Source organism: Terrapene carolina, unplaced genomic scaffold (assembly GCF_002925995.2).
Source record: "Terrapene carolina triunguis isolate 2854851 unplaced genomic scaffold, T_m_triunguis-2.0 Scaffold165, whole genome shotgun sequence".
Lineage (NCBI taxonomy): Eukaryota > Metazoa > Chordata > Testudines > Emydidae > Terrapene > Terrapene triunguis.
The window spans coordinates 1,483,225-1,499,921 of record NW_020664516.1 but is presented as its reverse complement, the minus strand read 5'-3'; the positions used below and the strand labels follow the sequence as shown (position 1 = coordinate 1,499,921).

Sequence of the window (16,697 nt, the reverse complement as noted above, 5' to 3'; positions counted from 1 at the left end):
AGACTCCTTGTTGTTAAAAAAAGACTGTTTTGGGGGGAAGGTGCCTACCACGACGCTGGGTGGCTGCAAGACGACAGAAGGGGAAAGAGCGCACTTCCAGTTCTGCTGTTTCTCTTTGAAGTCTGTAGAACTAAAATTCATTTGCAAATTTAACACCATTAAATTGGGCTTGAACAGGGACTGGGAGTGGCTGGCTCATTACAGAAGCAGCTTTGCCTCTCCTGCAATTGACACCTCCTCATCCATTATTGGGAGTGGACTACATCCACCCTGATTGAATTGGCCCTGTCAACACTGGTTCTCCACTTGTGAGGTAACTCCCTTCTCTTCACGTGTCATTATATAAAGTCTGCATCTGTAATTTTTACTCCATGCAGCTGAAGAAGTGGGTTTTTTACCCACGAAAGCTTATGCCTGAATAAATCTGTTAGTCTTTAAGGGGCCACCGGACTCCTTGTTGTTCTTGTTTAAAGCTGTTTGACACTGGCCACTTGCCTCTTTGGACCCTTTATTCCATCTTGATGAATACATGTGAGCCCAGACAGCAGGTCCAGGATTAGAGAGTTCATAAAAGGGAGGGACTGGTGGCTTGCACGGGTGTCTGGCTTCCGAGGGGAAAGTCTGAAAGGGAAGCAAACGCCTGCTCGAACCAGGGGCTGCTTCGGGAGAGCCGAACATCACACAACATGCAGGCCAGCAGCTCTTTTTGCCGACAATTCATTGCAGTGCATGATGGGAAGCAGAGCCGAGGCAGAGCAACTGCAGTATTGCCAACCCCAAATGTTCAAAAATCACGAGAGTGGCTTTAAAAATCCCAAGATTACTACAAGTAATAGATTTGGGGTTATTTTTATTTACCTTTTGAGCCATTAGCTTCAAAATGTGACCCCTTTCTCCACAGCCACGAGGGCTAGAAACTTACTTTTTCTTTCAGAGTGAAGGCTGAACTCATCACATCTCCACTTGACTCCAGGAGCTGGGGCTTTACAGAAAACAATTACCCTGAGACTCATGATAAAAATCACATGAGTTGGCAACACTGCGGTTGGCTGCTCTCTGGAGCGTTGGTACTGGCCGAGCTAGGACGGTAGCTGAGCAGCAGATCCAAGGACCATGCGGGCCGACTCCCTGCTGGCTAGACTGCAGGACCAGAGCCCAACACCAGGCCTTGATCCCAGGAGTCGGAGATCCCAGGTCCTTGGAGTGCCTGCCCCCATGACAATGCAGTGTCCTGCCTCCAGACACGCTGCCTTGTGGATCTCCTCAGAGCCCCAGGTGGCAAAGGACAGGTCGCTAGCCACTGAAGGACCAGAGTCAGTAGCCAAGCTCTCCCCAATTTCAGGAAGGCAGGATCAATCCCCAGGGATTGCTCAGGGGGTAAAGTGGATACTGCTTGCACGTCATCAATAGGGAAGAGCGGAGGGGTGGGCTCAGGAGAGCTCCCAGTGCTACCCCGGCATCAAGCACTTCCACAGATGGCCCTAGGAGAGGAGCCCATTGGTGCCAAGACGAGGGACATGCCTGCTTGAAACGCCTATGGTGCAGAGCAGCAAATACTGCCTCCCCCAGGTGTGCCACACTCCAGAGAGACAAAGTGCAGGGAGAAGGTCTGGACGGGCTGTGCAGGCTAGACTGCCTGAGAGCAGCGGGAGAGTTCAGAGATAACCCAGTGCATCTCCTGTTTGAAGCACTTCGCAGACACTGAATCTCCATGTCCAAGAAGCCCTCCAGGGCTTCCCCTGTTTGACAGATGAGGAAATGGAGGCGCATGCAGGTGAAGCAACTCATCAGGGTTAGCAGCACAGCCGGGAGTAAAACTCTGGCCCCCAGCCGCCATCCTGCACCCCATGCCAGAATGCCACATGCCCCCCAGATGCACACTCCTAATGATATGTCTGGCAGTCTCATTTGCACCAACTGGGGATCTGACCTCAAGGTGGGGCATGATCCAGATGTTAGGGAGCTAGCTTGGGACCTGGGGGGCTATGGTTCCCAACTCCTTGCTCTGCCACTGTGACGTTCCCCTCTAGTGTTATCTGGACCGGTGATCTGCTAGGTCACCCCAATCCTTGACTCTGGGAGCCAGCCTTACCCTGCTCTGCTGTGAGAACCCCACTCCTGGGCGGGTCACGCACAGCCTCTAGCATGTAAGCTGCTCCCAGCTACTTGCACCCGAATGCCACTAGCCAATATCTCTGGTCCCAGACACAACTCTAGGAACCTCTGTCTTGCAGTGTCCAGTTATGCCCGCTGGAAGCTTATATGAGCTCATCAATTTAACAAAGAAATTGATAAGTACCAGGCTTGTTATCCCAAGGGGAGTTTCTGACACGCTTCAAACCAAACGCACTGCTTCAGGTAGAACAAACCAACCAATTTATTAACGATAAAGACACATTTTAAGTGATTATAAGTCAGTCTCAAATGGGGTCGTGAGGTTATTACCTGGGGGGTCGCGAGCTGTCAGCCTCCACCCCAAATCCCGCTTTGCCTCCAGCATTTATAATGGTGTTATAAATTAAAAACACTTTTTTATATATTTAAGGGGTGGGGGGTGGCACTCAGAGACTTGCTATGTGAAAGGGGTCACCAGGACAAAAGTTTGAGAACTACTGTTATAAGTCCAAACATAACAAGTCAGAGTTAGTTACCAAAAGAAAAGAAAATCTAAGCACCCAGTCTAAACTCTCGACCCTATTAGACTGGGCAGCAACTAGATGAAGCAGTTTCTCTCACCCCACTGGATATTGCTGTCTTTAATACACAGGTTTGTTCCTTAAACCTGGGCCAGTCTCCTCTGTTGGAATCTTGTCTTCTTCTCAGTGTCTTGGTTGCTTGCAGCATAGGTGGGGGCAGGAGAAGGCCCAGTATGTGTCCACGCTGTCTGTTTTATACCCTCAGTCCATGTGCTTGGGGAGCACAAGTCCAGGCATGTCTGGGGGCATTGCTGAGTCTCTCCAAGCAAGGTTGAGCAATTCCCCTGGGGTGGCCTCATGCAGGTGAGTCATCGCATTGTAGCTCCCTTGCTGGACAATGGCTGTTGATGGTTGTTTGACACCTGCCCGGGCGTTGGTTACTTTCCTTGCTGTTGCCTCTGGGAAGCTAATATCTGGCTGATTCCCCAACTTACAGCACGCTTTAGTGACCACCATACTACACAATTCTCATAACTTTATGTGTATCATTAATGATACACATCTATGGATAGAGAAATGACTTTCAGCAGATCGTAACCTTTCCCCTGACACATATAAAGCATGGCTTGGAAGGTAAATCACAATTATATGTAAATGGGGAATCTGGGGGTTACAGGATGCTCCCCCCCAAGGTGTAGAGTGTCACAGCCACACATTATCTGTGGGTCCTTGGGCAAGTCTTCGTTTCTCTGTGCTCAGATCCCCAGCCTAGAGATGAGGCACAAAGGAGCCAATAGCACATCCCTCCTGCACAGGGGTGTTTGGGAGGCTAGCGCCATTAACGACTGAGAGGCACTCAGGTACCTCCATCATGGCAACCACGAGAACCCAAGACAGATGCAGCATTTAGTTAAATGGCCGTGCTCTAAAACAGCATTAAGAGACTCCGAGCAGGTCACGTGAACGAATCTCACCGTAATGGCTAGTAACATGCTACTTTCAGTTCCCAAGGAGTCTTCATAAGAGTATTAAATACAGCACCCTCGCCCGAGGATTGGAGTCGTCCCTTTGAACGGGGGGGAGAGACTATGGCGCAAAAAAAAAGGTCACAACTGTGTTGAGTTACTCAAATTCCTGTGTGGCAATTCAGCCAAGCAATTCCCTGCCCCCTTCCCCAGCATCACATCTCGAACAGACTCCTCCTAAACGGACAGGAGGTTAGGCTGTTTCCAAGCGTCGGGTATCGTCTGGAGTAGGAAGAGTTAATGAACCAACTGACTGTGCTCCAGTTTCACAACAGTTCATGTCATTACTTAACAGTGAGCCCTTATGTTTGCCAGGCTATAATTTGCTTTGCTATTGTTCTCGCTAGAATGTGTTCCAATATAGCATGTGGGTGAAATAAGTCTTCACATGTACTTCGTTGTAATCAGACTTCCTTCTCTTAAAGGCATAGCACTGTCTCATGCTTACTACCTAAGATACTAAGAAGGGGACAGGGTATTTGAGAAGGAGAGGGCGTTCATATAACTGCAGGCTGTGCTGTTAGCCACAAGGATTCATAGTTAAGATGGAACAAAATGTTCCATAAGGCTGAGTTAAGAGGGACTTACGCCTTTAACTAGTGAGATTTGATTTTAAATACTGAACTTAAGTCAAGTTTTTAAAACCTCTATTACGGTGGTTCTCAGATGTTCAGGCTGCAATGCTACATCACTCGAAATTGCCCTCTTCTGTTAATTCCCTCCGAAGCATCTGGCACTGGCTACTGTCGGAAGACAGGATACTGGGCTAGATGGACCATTAATCTGACCCAGTACGGCCGTTCCTATCTTCTTCTATATCCTCTACCTTCCAACCCTGTCGCAAACGGCTGAGCCCAGTCACACAGCTAGAATGGTCATGTAGCAGTCTGGCAAAGCGTGGACTGCATAGGGCACTCCAGTGGCCTCTATTGGCTGGTTCACTACAAGTCAGCAGCCTACTACTGCCACCAGCTAGCCTAGCTACGCCTGTAGCTCAAGCAGGAGCTGCTTGTTCTGTGCTGTTGAAGGTTCTGGGTTCTAAACCTACCTACCCCAACCCAGGGTGGCCCATTGCATTCGGTTAGAAGAAGATGGCCTGGTCTCCTTGGCTTCATTTGCTCACTCCCAGTTGTGGGTTGGTACCAGTCCTTCCTGGGAGCAAGGATTTATACATAATGTGCCCCTTGCAATCCCTCGGATTGCCTGCAGGTCACACGGCAGCCCAGACTTTCCCTCACATGTCTGCATGTGACAGAAGTTGCAGCCAAGCAAGGGGAGATTTAGGGCTCAGTTGCTGAAACCTCCAAGAACAGCCTTGGCGATGACAGCTAACAGCAACAGGGGCCAAACCCTGCTCACCTACACTACAGTGAGTTACTAATGGCATTGCAAAAAGAACAGGAGTCCTTGTGGCACCTTAGAGACTAACAAATGTATTTGGGCATAAGCTTTCGTGGGCTAGAGCCCACTTCATCTGATGCATGCAGTGGAAAATACAGTAGGAAGATATACGTTATATACACACACACAGAACATGAAAAAATGGGTGTTGCCATACCAACTCTAACGAGACTAATCAATTAAAGTGGGCTATTATCAGCAGGAGAAAAACTTTTGTAGTGATAATCAGGATGGCCCATTTCAAACAGTTGACAAGAAGGTGTGAGTAACAGTAGGGGGGAAATTAGCATGGGGAAATAGTTTTTTACTTTGTGTAATGACCCATCCACTCCCAGTCTTTAGTCAAGCCTAATTTAATGGTGTCAAGTTTGCAGATTAATTCCAGTTCTGCAGTTTCTTGTTGGAGTCTGTTTTTGAAGCTTTTTGGTGAAGAATTGTGACTTTTAGGTCTGTAATTGAGTGACCAGGCAGATTGAAGTGTTCTTCCACTGGTTTTTGAATGTTGTAATTCTTGACGTCTGATTTGTATCCATTTATTCTTTTGTGTAGAGACTGTCTGGTTTGGCCAATGTACATGGCAGAGGGGCATTGCTGGCACATGATGGCATATACCACATTGGTAGATGTGCAGGTGAACGAGCCCCTGATGGTGTGGCTGATGTGATTAGGTCCTATGATGGTGTCCCTTGAATAGATATGTGGACAGAGTTGGCAATGGGCTTTGTTGCAAGGATAAGTTCCTGTGACAGCCCAGAGAACCTATGGCTTAACTAGACAAGTCAAAGCATGAGAAAGGAAATTGAGGCCCAGGGAGACAGGTCATTGGCCAAGCCGGGAATAGAACCCAGATCTCCTGACTCCTAGTCCAGTGCCTTGATGCACTCAACCACAGTGCCTCTCCAGGGATGAGGGGCAAGTAGGATCTGGCCCTTAATGTGGCAAGAAGAGGCATTATGGGTGCTCTGGAAATAGCAAGCCAGAGCGAACAAGCCGTGCGTCTCTGGAGAGCTCCACAGGCCACTGCCCCAGGCATAGACCAGTTTGTTTAGATGAGCTCTGCCTGGGGCACCATCATCAAGGTCTCTTCACCCGGCTGCGGAGCAGGGTGGATCAGCGCTCAAGCGAGGAGCGAGCTGGGAAGGAGTCAGTCTGCAGGGACGCGAGTAATACAATCCCTGCCTTCACGAGATCGGGGGAAAAGGCCTCGGCATCTGGCAAGCTTCCTGCAGCAGCTGAAATGCAGATCCTTCCCCAAGGAGGCTGCCAGGGCCAAGACAATGTTACTTGAGTCCAGGGACGTTTGGTGCGGGAGGAGGGAAAGGAAAGGGAAGAGAGCCCTGGACCTCCCCTCTCCCCCCTAATGCTCCAGGGTGTAGCCTAGTGGACAGAGGTCTCGCTCTGGAAGGGCCCAGCTGACTTGGACCTCCCGGAGTGGGGATTGATCGTGGGGCTCTGGGCATGGCAGCCGCTTCTCTCCTCCTCAGGAGCGGGAAGTGGTCCTCCTGGCACTGGGTCGCTGTCCGGCACTGCGTCGTGGCGCCCCCACCGCGCTCTGCCGGCCTACCAGGGAGCACCTTGCGCATGGAGGGCGCTAACCCATGTTCTCACACGCCCTGGAGAGGGGAGGGAGAGGGAGGAGGGCTCCTTGGCGCCAGCTGAGAAAACACAGCCGAGACGCCACGACGGCTGCTGCTTAGCAGGGGCTGGTGGTTCTGAAATTACAGACGAGCGTCTCCATGGGAATGCAAAGAGCAGGGAAATGGGTTAACAACGGTTCCCTCCTCGTCCTCTCCACCACTGTTCCAGTGGAGGTTTGAGACGCCTCAGAGACCAGAAGCCCGAGGAGGCCTTGCAGGCTGGAGAGGCACAGCTGGGCTCTGCAGCAGGCTGCAAGCTGTATCTGAGGAGGACCCAGGAAAATCCAGTTGTCCGCTCACCACGTCGGCTGCTACCATTGCTCTACCCCAGGGGCAGCCAACCTGAGCCAGAATTTACCAATGTACATTGCCAAAGAGCCACAGTAATACGTCAGCAGCCCCCCCATCCGCTCCCCCCACTCCAACCTGCAGCGCCTCCTGTCCCCCGGCAGCCCCACCAATCAGTGCCTCCCACTCCCTCCCCACGCCTCCCGCCCGCCCCGATCAGCTGTTACGCGGTGCAAAGGAGGCTCTGGTGGAGGGGGGGGAGAGCGAGGGCATGGCAGGCTCAGGGGAAGGGGTGGAATGGGGGCAGGGCCTGGGGCAGAGCAGTGAGCACGCCCCGGCACATTGGAAAGTTGGCATCTATAGCTCCAGCCCCGGCGTCAGCGCCTATGCCAGAAGCCGCATATTAACCTACGAAGAGCCGCATGCGGCTCCGGAGCCACAGGTTGGTTTCCATCACATAGGGTTTAAAGTTTGGTTCAATGCCTCTCATCACCCCCACTATAAAAACTGCTCCGATACCGGTTTCCTAGCGCAATAGGGGGCGGTGCAGGGGCGGCCCGTGGACCACTTGCAGCTCAGGAGGGGCAACCAATGTCAGCAACAGGCCCCAGCACACACAGTGCGGCCAGGCTACAGCCATTGCGAGGAAGCGTTGCATGCGGGTACCTGCAGCCTCTGCTGGCACTTCTCCAACTTGCCTTGTAAGTTCTGGGCAGCTGTCAGGCTCCTCGTGCCGCCATTGGCTAGGCAAGTCTGGGCCCCCGCCGGCTGGGCCTGAGTGGGCACTGGTGCAGGCTTCTAGACACGTGAGGGATCCTTGGAGAGGCACCTTTGCTCAGGCACCCAGCTGAAGATGGCAGAGGAGCTGCTGGACAGGGCTCTCCAGGGAAGGGCCCAGCTGACTTGGACCTCCCGGAGGCGGGATTGGACCAGACTTCTCAAAGCCAGGATCACAGATTAATAAACCCGATGTGAGAGACTGCTGGAAGGAGGCAAACGAAAGCGTTGTAATTTACATCACCAGGGTGCCAAGTGGACGTGCCCAGCCCTTGGGGCCCAAGGAATCAGTTGCATTAGAAATGTTAGCTCTTGAGCGCTACCGGCCCTTTGCCGACTACGCTCCTCTTGGCGCCAGTCCAGGGCTGGTTTCTTCAGGTCCTGCTGAGGAAGATCCAGTTACTGCTGGAGAAAACGAGCGCAGCAGCACAGTGAAGTGAACCAGCTGCTGCCCGGATCTCTGCTGCCGTTCAGAAAGCTGTAGGCTGCCGCGGAGCTGGGATGTCATGCTCCAACTTCCATGGGACGCTCTTTGGAGCGGTTTGTACAGCACCGAGCACAGTGGGGTCCCGGTCCATGGCTGGGGTCCCCGAGTGCTACCACAGGACAAGTCAATATTAATAAGTCTCACCCTGCTGTGGCAGGTGGCTCCCGGATCCTTCTCCCTCCCATAAGGAGAATCACTGGAGAAATCCACCCTCTTCTCTGAGCAAGTGCCACCAATTTAGCCCTGCCTAGTGGGAATGCCTGATGAGAAAGTCTGCCATCTCAGACCCAAGTAACCAGAGCAGAGACCGCAGAGTCTGCAGACAGCTCATGCTCGGAGCCTTTCCTCTAGGAGCTAGCCCAAGGGCGGGCAAACTTTTTGGCCCGAGGGCCACATCTGGGAATAGAAATTGTATGGCGGACCATGAATGCTCACAAAATTGGGGTTGGGGTGCGGGAGGGGGTGAGGGCTCTGGTTGAGTTGTGGGCTCCAGGATGGGACCAGAAATTATGAGCTCAGGGTGCGGGAGGGGGCTCGGGCTGGGGTGGGGGCAAGGGCTCTGGCTTGGGGTGCGGGCTCTGGGGTGGGGCTAAGGATGAGGGGTTTGAGGTGCAGGAAGGTGCTCCGGGCTGGGATCAAGGGGCTCGGAGGGCGGGAGGGGGATCAGGGCTGGGACAGGGGGTTGGGGCGCAGGAAAGGCTCTGAGGTGCAGGCTCCGGGCAGTGCTTACTTCAAGCAGCGACATGTCCCTCACCGGCTCCTATGCGGATCCGCAGCCAGGCAGCTCTGCACGCTGCCCTGTCCACAGGCACCGCCCCTGCAGCTCCTATTGGCTGCAGTTCCTGGCCAATGGGAGCTGCGGGGTCGGCACTTGGGGCAGGGGCAGCGTGCAAGGCAGAGCCCCCTGGCTGCCCCTATGCATAGGAGCCAGAGCAGGGCCATGCCACTGCTTCTGGGAGCTGCGTGGAGTGGCCCCCGACCCTGCTCCCTGGATGCAGCTCCAGAGCGGAGCAAGCCCCAGACCCTGCTCGCCAGCGGGAGCTCGAGGGCCAGCTTAAAACGTCTGTAGTTTGCCCGCCCCTGAGCTAGCCACAGAGAGATCAGACCTTCTTCTAGAAGCAGCTCTGTGAAAACTGAGCCAAGCCTCATCCATCTCCGTCTCTGTTATTCAGAACCTGTGGGTGGCAGCGACACTGACGAGCGTCAGGTCCATTTTCTCAGCGCTGCTGGCAGGCTAGCTAGTCACTGTGACATGGGACCCAAGAGGGAGGCTGGTGGATGGCAGGTTAGAAAACAGATCCTCACCGTAGCAGCACCCAGGATGCTGAGAAAGGGGTACAAAAGCAGAGTGCTCCCTAGCGGCCGAGAAACTCCAGGGTGTGAGGGATGGGGACCTGGTAGGAGTGCTACACCCACAGCATTTTATACTGGCCGCTGGTGAGCAAGCATTTTAGAGGCGCTGCTAAAGCCAGGGGAGAAATAAAGATCTCCCTCCAGGAGCTGGACGCTTCCCACAAAAAGCGAGAGTCCAAGGATCTATGATAAAAATTAAGCCGCGATCCCAGGCCTCACACAGGGCCACCCTCAAAATAGCACGGCTGTTGTGTAACTCGACTGGAAGTGTGAAAGTCCAGTGTGCCACTCCCACAACACTACCACACTGGATTTCCACCTTCCTGAGGTCCAGACAGCTACAGTCTGGGAAGGGATCGAGAAACAGGATTCAAATGCCCCCAACTTCCATAAAAACAGAAAGCGACATGGCCACTCCGGAGGTCACAGGGGCTAGAGAAATACCCTAGCGAGCTCTGTGGCCATGGGGCACCTACCAAGTGAAATGTAGCACGAGGGGGGTCACAAACTGGTATCGCGGTGTTCTTCAGCTAGCACCCATGGCCTTTGGTAGGGGGCCAATCCTGGACAATGCCCCCTGCAGCGAACGGGACGGGAGGATGCTCAGCAAACAGGATAGGGCCCCGCCTCCCTGCCACATGCACCATAGACTAAATGCATGCGAGCTTAGCAGCTCTGCTGCATCCATGTCGTCCTTCCCACACGCTCCCTCCCCTCGCCCCGAACAGGGCCCGATTACAGAGATGTGTGTGAATAGCTTCCCCAGTCAAACCTCCTCCGCCTGCCTGCTCCGTTCAGCCTCTGTCTCCTGCATGAGGTTAGGGACTGAATCGGCCAGGCATCAGCGGCATCAGCCAGGTTTGCCATCTGCACCAACGGGGAAGGGAACGCCGAACCAGCACAAGGCAGGGACACGGAGCAGGGAACAGTGACTGATGCGCAGGCTGCCAGGGGGCTCCATCGGCTCTGTTCTGCCCTCGCGTCCCAGCCACGCCACGAGCGCTAGGACTTCCCCCATCACGCAGGCTATTCCTGCGCACACAGGCTCCCAGGAGCTCTTAGCCAGCAAGCTAAAGCCTTGGCAGGGGGAGGGGAAGACGTCAGGCCGAAGGGGAAAGCAAAGCAAAGCTCCATGCAGGGGACTTCCAACCTGCCTGACAGCCACACTCCAGGCTGGAGGAGATCCAGGGCAGTGTACTGCACCGACTCATCAGGAACACCCGCCATCCGTAGAGATCTCTCTGCAGCCTGCCGGGGCTGACGCTGGATTCACCCAGGAGCAGTGGGAAAGGAGCAGCTATCCCAAGTCTTTAATTTAAAACGTTATTTTGGAGCCCTGGGAGTGACTCTGAAGGGAGGGTGGGACCGGGTGAACCCTGGCCCGAGGAAACAGGGCTGGGGAGGAGAGTAGCCTTGTTGAGCTGAGCACACAGGACACTGATCAATTTTAGATCTATTTCCTCATTGGTTTTATCTGCGCTCCCTCGCTCTGAAGCGCACACAGGAAGGGACGCTCCTACTGGCTTTGCTGCCCATTGCTAGGAACGGCCTTGGCACTCCTCCTTCCACGGCTGAACGCTCAAAGCATGGAGACCCTTGTCTTATGGGTACCTTCTCCTAAGACAGGGGACTCAGGAGAACTACTTCCCACCTTCTTCACCGCTGCACATTCTCTCTGTAGGTAGATGCCTCTCTGGGAAGCACGTTCTCCCAAGGTCGTGGTTTTATTAGCGGTTAGGTGTCCGATGGCGATCTACCTGCACAATGTGTGTCTCTGCTCTGAAAAGCAGTGCAGGAAAGGAAGCGTTATTTGCATTTCTTTAATTATCTGACTTCTAGCAGCCCCCGAAGACGACCAATCCGGGTGCGCTTGTGCTCAGTATGGTACAAACCAGTAAGTAGCAAAGAGCGGCTGGAGAGCTTACGTTCCTTTTTGAAAAGAGCCTTTGGCATCAAATCTTTTTAAAAAGCCACTACACTGGCGCACTGGACCATTTAAAAAAATGCACGTCACATTATTCTACTATAATGCCCCCAAATCCACTACTGCTTAAGGTAGCAACACTACAGCATTTGGCGTCATTAGTGCAACTGGGAAATTCCATAGGACAGTAGCATGTAGGGTGCAACCCCTCCCCTCCCCCACCTCCGGGAATATGCAGGGCTAGCAGTCAGGGAGGGGGCCCTGACCGCTGGTCTCAGATTTCATTTAAAACATGTCAAGGCCAGATTTTGACGCACTTGGCAACTTGACAGCAAATGTGCCGCGCTCGCAAGGAAAGACGCTTTCCCCTAACTGCCGGCACTGCAAGCTCAGAGCATCCGAGGCACACGCAACCCAGCCCCTCTCAACTACCCCCTGCCCTGTCGCCATCCCCAGCAACGCGAGCTCTGCAGAGAGATGCACCAGACAGACTAGCTAGACTCGCCGGCAGGGCTCGGGAGTCAACGTGGCTGGCGTAAGAACTCTTCGGTCATTAAAGCAAGCAGCTCTGGTGGTTACCACTGGACAAGCAGCCCCAAGGGGCCCTGTACCCAAATATACACACATGAGCTCAAGAACCAGGCTCAGCGCACAAAGGATTCTGCTAAATAGCTGGATGACAGCCTGGGCTACCACCTAGTCCCAGCTGCAGCTGATGGGCTGTGTGATCTCCAGCAAGGCACCTCCCAGGTGCCTCAGCTCCCCCTGCTGTGGAACAGGGCTGTTCCCCCCCTTAGCGCTCAAGAATTGAGAATCAGGTACCCTGAAAAGCTACGGAAAAGCACCACCTGCTTTCCCAGTGGAGGTATCTTCCATGCACACGACTCCCATAGGCCCAAAAGGGAGGTCAGTGCACACAGAGACCCTGCAGGATGGGGCCCAAGGTCAGTGCTAAGCAGCAACCCCCATTCCTCTAATCAGGACAGGAACGGGCAGGAAGCAGCGGACGCCACACCAGGAACACACCACGCAGGCTTCTCTTCGGGTTTCCGTTCTAATTAACAATTGCTGACAGAGTCCAACCGACTCCAGCACCTTCGCTTGGCAGGAGCCTTTAATAAACCTGGGAAGCTGCCAATTTCAGGCCTATTAAACTGACAACATTTGAGTGCTGAGCTACAGGTTATTGCCGGTGACAGAACCCTCATCCTGTTATCTAGGACTCCAGCAACTCTATCCCATTGTTAAGTCTCTTCCCTTTGGTCTTTGGGTATCTAGATATATTTTTTGATCTGTCAGCACCAAGTAAATGGGACCACGATGAAAACCCTTTGGACAGGCATCTGCAGTGCAACAACAGGAATCTTAAAGGCTGCCCTGAGAGACAAAAAAAAAAAAATTGCGGTGAAGCCAAGTAGCTGCAGAGGCTACCCTGTCTAGTGTCTCGGATTACAAGGTTAACAGTTTCCTTTCTCCTTCCTTCCTTCCTTCCCTCCAGCCCCAGTGTCTGCTGCAGACAGAACATCTGGCTCTGATCAAATCTGCTCACTCCTGCACGCTGCATAACTTTCAAGCTAGGCTTCTCATCCATGCCTCAGCCGGTCACGGCCAAGCTCCGTCGGATGGCAGCGATCCAAATGGGAAGTAAAAACTTGCACACTGCAGCAGCGTGCTCTCCCCTCCTTGGCGTAAGTTTTCTAGAGCAGAGGAGAGTTAGAGGCACTGATCAGCCCAAGGGTGATAATAAGGTCCCAATTCGCAGAGGTACCCACCACTCACATATCCCACCAGTTTGGCTACGATGCAGAAGACAGCACAGTCCCCAGGAGCACACCTAGGCCTTTCTTTACAGCGGTGCATTGCAGGCAGCGTGGTGGACAGTGGGCATTGCTAATGAAAGCCAGTTACCTCTCCACCACCAGCTGGCGGAGAGGAGGGAGAAATCAACGCTGAGCTGCCCACTGCTGGGCTTAAGGACTGTTGTTTCAGCAAACACATGGTGGGATGTAAGAGTGGTTTCATTTAAGGAGAGGCAGGAGCCCCCCAGACCATACTGAGCGCAAGGAAAATGCAACAGTGGCGCAAGAGGACAGGAAGCAGCAAGCCACGCACTGGCCTATATGGTGCTCATGTAGCCCTAGCAGGAGGGAGGACGAGTTGATATCATAGGGTCACGAAGCTCTCTCAGAGGGGGTGGCTTGTTCGGAGCATCAGGCTGGACATACCTAGAGAACCCAACCCCCACAAGTTCACATGCCGACATGGCCAATTCAGCCCCTCATCTTTCTGGAGAAAGAAACTGAACCCTATTGGCTTTACAGCATCGAGACTTTTTTGGACGCTGCCTGGTAGAAGTCCTGTCTCCTGTGTATGGACGTTAAGAGTCCAGTTACCATCAGAAGACCCTGTGAAGAAGGGGGACCACTTGCTGGGTGCCACAGCTGATGACTTTTGCTGGTCAAGTTGTACCCATTTTTTTTAAATGCTGGTCACCCAGCTACAGGAGAGCTGACTGCACTGACAGCTCATTTCCATTCTACGCCGTACAACAAGAGAACATTAATTACAGAAACTCTCCTGGCCTGGACTAGGCGTATGCCAGGAAAAACCCAGACTGATTTTGAGATCCCAGACTTGACTTAGCAAAGGGCTGGTGGAGAAGCCACAACTGATTTTCGCTTGAGAACTGAGCAGACAGAATACCGACGTCAATGAGAGGCACTAGACTCGGGATCTCATGACACAGGAGCCTGTCGGCGGGTTTTTAGAGCAGTTTGATTCTGGAGAAACTCACTGCAAGTATCCCATGGAAGTGCAAGGAAAAGAAGGGGTTTGTCCCTCAGGACGCCCTTTCTTCCTGACGAAGTGGGCATTCACCCACGAAAGCTTATGCTCCCAATACTTCTGTTAGTCTTAAAGGTGCCACAGGACCCTCTGTTGCTTTTTACAGATCCAGACTAACACGGCTACCCCTCTGATTCATGACGGAAGGCCCTCTAATTCGGACGTAAGGCCCAGGCTCTTGCTCTCCACCAGACATCCAGTGGCCATGCCACAACGCACAAAGGCCAGGAGCCAATGGCACTGGGAGGGCAAAAGGAGAGACAACACTAGGTTTGCTGAACAGTTCGGCAAATAATTCCAGAACAAACCAACCCACCCGTAGCATACCTCCACGATGCCAGTCACGAACCGCACCGGGTGCCCAGTTAAAGCGACATTGGCGCGTAGGACTTTCTCCACTCCACAGCCCGGCTACCCTTCCTTTCCTCCCCGCATACCTGGCGAGGAGCCATTCTCACCAAGCGCCAGCTGCCTGTGTTACCTCCTGATTTTAGACCTTTAGCAGAGAGTCGCTCGCTACACATTGACCCCAACCGGTTTCAGGACAGCCTGACCCCACGGTCAGCGTATCCTAGGCTCAGCTCAGGAGCCACACTCAGGAGGAAAGACAGACATGGACGTTACACAAAAAGCCGCAAAGCAATGCCGAAGGGCTCCCTCTCGGGGCCAGGACACGGCTTGGGCTCAAATGCCACAATCAAAACGTAAACAGAGACGACAACCCTTTGAAAGGTACATTTAGATCAGGCCGGGCTTCACGTCTATGACAAGTCCCCGGGACGGTCTGTCAATCCCGCTGCGGTCACGGTGCTGGTTTGCTCGCCCCTCGCAGGGAACGGAGCCCCGGCAAGCCAGAGGCACTGCGGTGAAGGGAAGCTCGCAGCAGGTAGAGACGCCCCCATCCATTACCCCGCAGGGCAGGCCCGGGGTAACAGCCAAGCCGCAGGTACGAGACGGGGTTGGCACGGCGGCAAAGCCAGCGGCTGTGTTTGCAAACACCCCGCCCGGCTCGAGCCCCGCCGGCCCGGCAGAGCGGGGGTGGGAGGAAACCGCTACGGGGAGGGGGGGGGCCACCCGGGCAAGACAAAGCAACTCCCCTCCGCGCTGCTGCCACCCGCGCCCCGGCCCGAGCCCCCGGAGCCCCGTCCCGCGCCGCAGCGAGCCCGCGTCCCCGAGCCGAGCCCAGCCCCGAGCCCCGAATCCCGCATCCCCGCGCCGAGCCCCGCATCCCGCATCCCCGCGCGCGGCAGCATCGGCACCTGGCTCCGCTCGGCTCCGGGAGCCCCTCGGCGCTGCTGCGGGACCGCTGGGGCCGGGCGGCGCGATCGCTCCCGGCCGGCGGCTGCTGCCCTTCTACCCGCCCACCCGCGGCAGCCCCACTTCAGCTCGCAGGGGCCCCCCGCCCGCCGCTGGCAGAGATTTCAGGGGGAGGGGGCGGTCCCACGCGACGCTGGGAGTTGTAGTCCACGCGGGGCCGACAGCCCCCGGCAGACCGCGGCGCTGCTGGGGGAAGGAAACTACAGCTCCCATGATGCGCTGCGCGCGGAGCCGCGGCTCCTGCCGGGACTTGTAGTCACCTGGCCCTCTTGGGGCTTTCTTCCTCGGGAAGAGCCGGGCCAGGGGAAACTACCGTTCCCAGCATGCAGCGCGCCCGCCTCGACTAAAAGCCACAGCTGCTGCGGGCTGTGATCAGAAATGGGGAAGGAGGAGATCAGGGATGTGGTGAAGGCCAAGCAAGACTATAACAGGAGTCAAAAAAGAACTAGATACGTTCATGGAGGACAGGTCCATCGATGGCTATTAGCCGGGATGGGCAGGGGTGCTGTCCCTAGTCTCTGTTTGCCAGAAGCTGGGAATGGGCGACAGGGGATGGATCAATTGATGATTACCTGTTCTGTTCATTCCCTCCGGGACACCTGGCATTGGCCACTGTCAGAGGACAAGATACTGGGCGAGATGGACCCTTGGTCTGACCCAATATGGCCGATCTTATGTTTTGGACACAGGTCAGCTATTCCCAGGGTCTGACACCGACACAGCCCGCACAGCGCGAGAGCGACCAGGGACACGGCTTGTGACAGGCTGTCCCACAGGCTGTCCCAGCCCCACATGCACAGGGCAGCCTAGACTCATTCTGCACTACAGTTCCATGACACAGACCCACAAAGGTACATGGGTGCCCAGCCCTAGTCTCAGGTTGAAATGCATAAACTCTGGTTTTGTCTCCATTGCAAATCAATCCACCAAACTCCTACTGAACCCCGTAGGCACCTAAGTTTCTAGGCATCTGGATACCTATCTCCACCTAAGCCCCAAAACAATGTA

At 54.4% G+C, this 16,697-nt stretch overlaps 1 protein-coding gene across 1 annotated transcript in view; it reads right to left on the bottom strand.

Moving 5' to 3' along the window:
* LOC112116649 (CMP-N-acetylneuraminate-beta-galactosamide-alpha-2,3-sialyltransferase 2) overlaps positions 1-15,648 on the bottom strand; it is an 86,692-nt gene extending 71,044 nt beyond the window's left edge. Inside the window, exon 1 of the mRNA XM_026653812.2 lies at positions 15,632-15,648. The gene's annotated coding sequence lies outside the window, so the exon portion shown is untranslated. The remainder of the gene's footprint in view (positions 1-15,631) is intronic.
* Between the last annotated feature and the right edge of the window lie 1,049 nt (positions 15,649-16,697).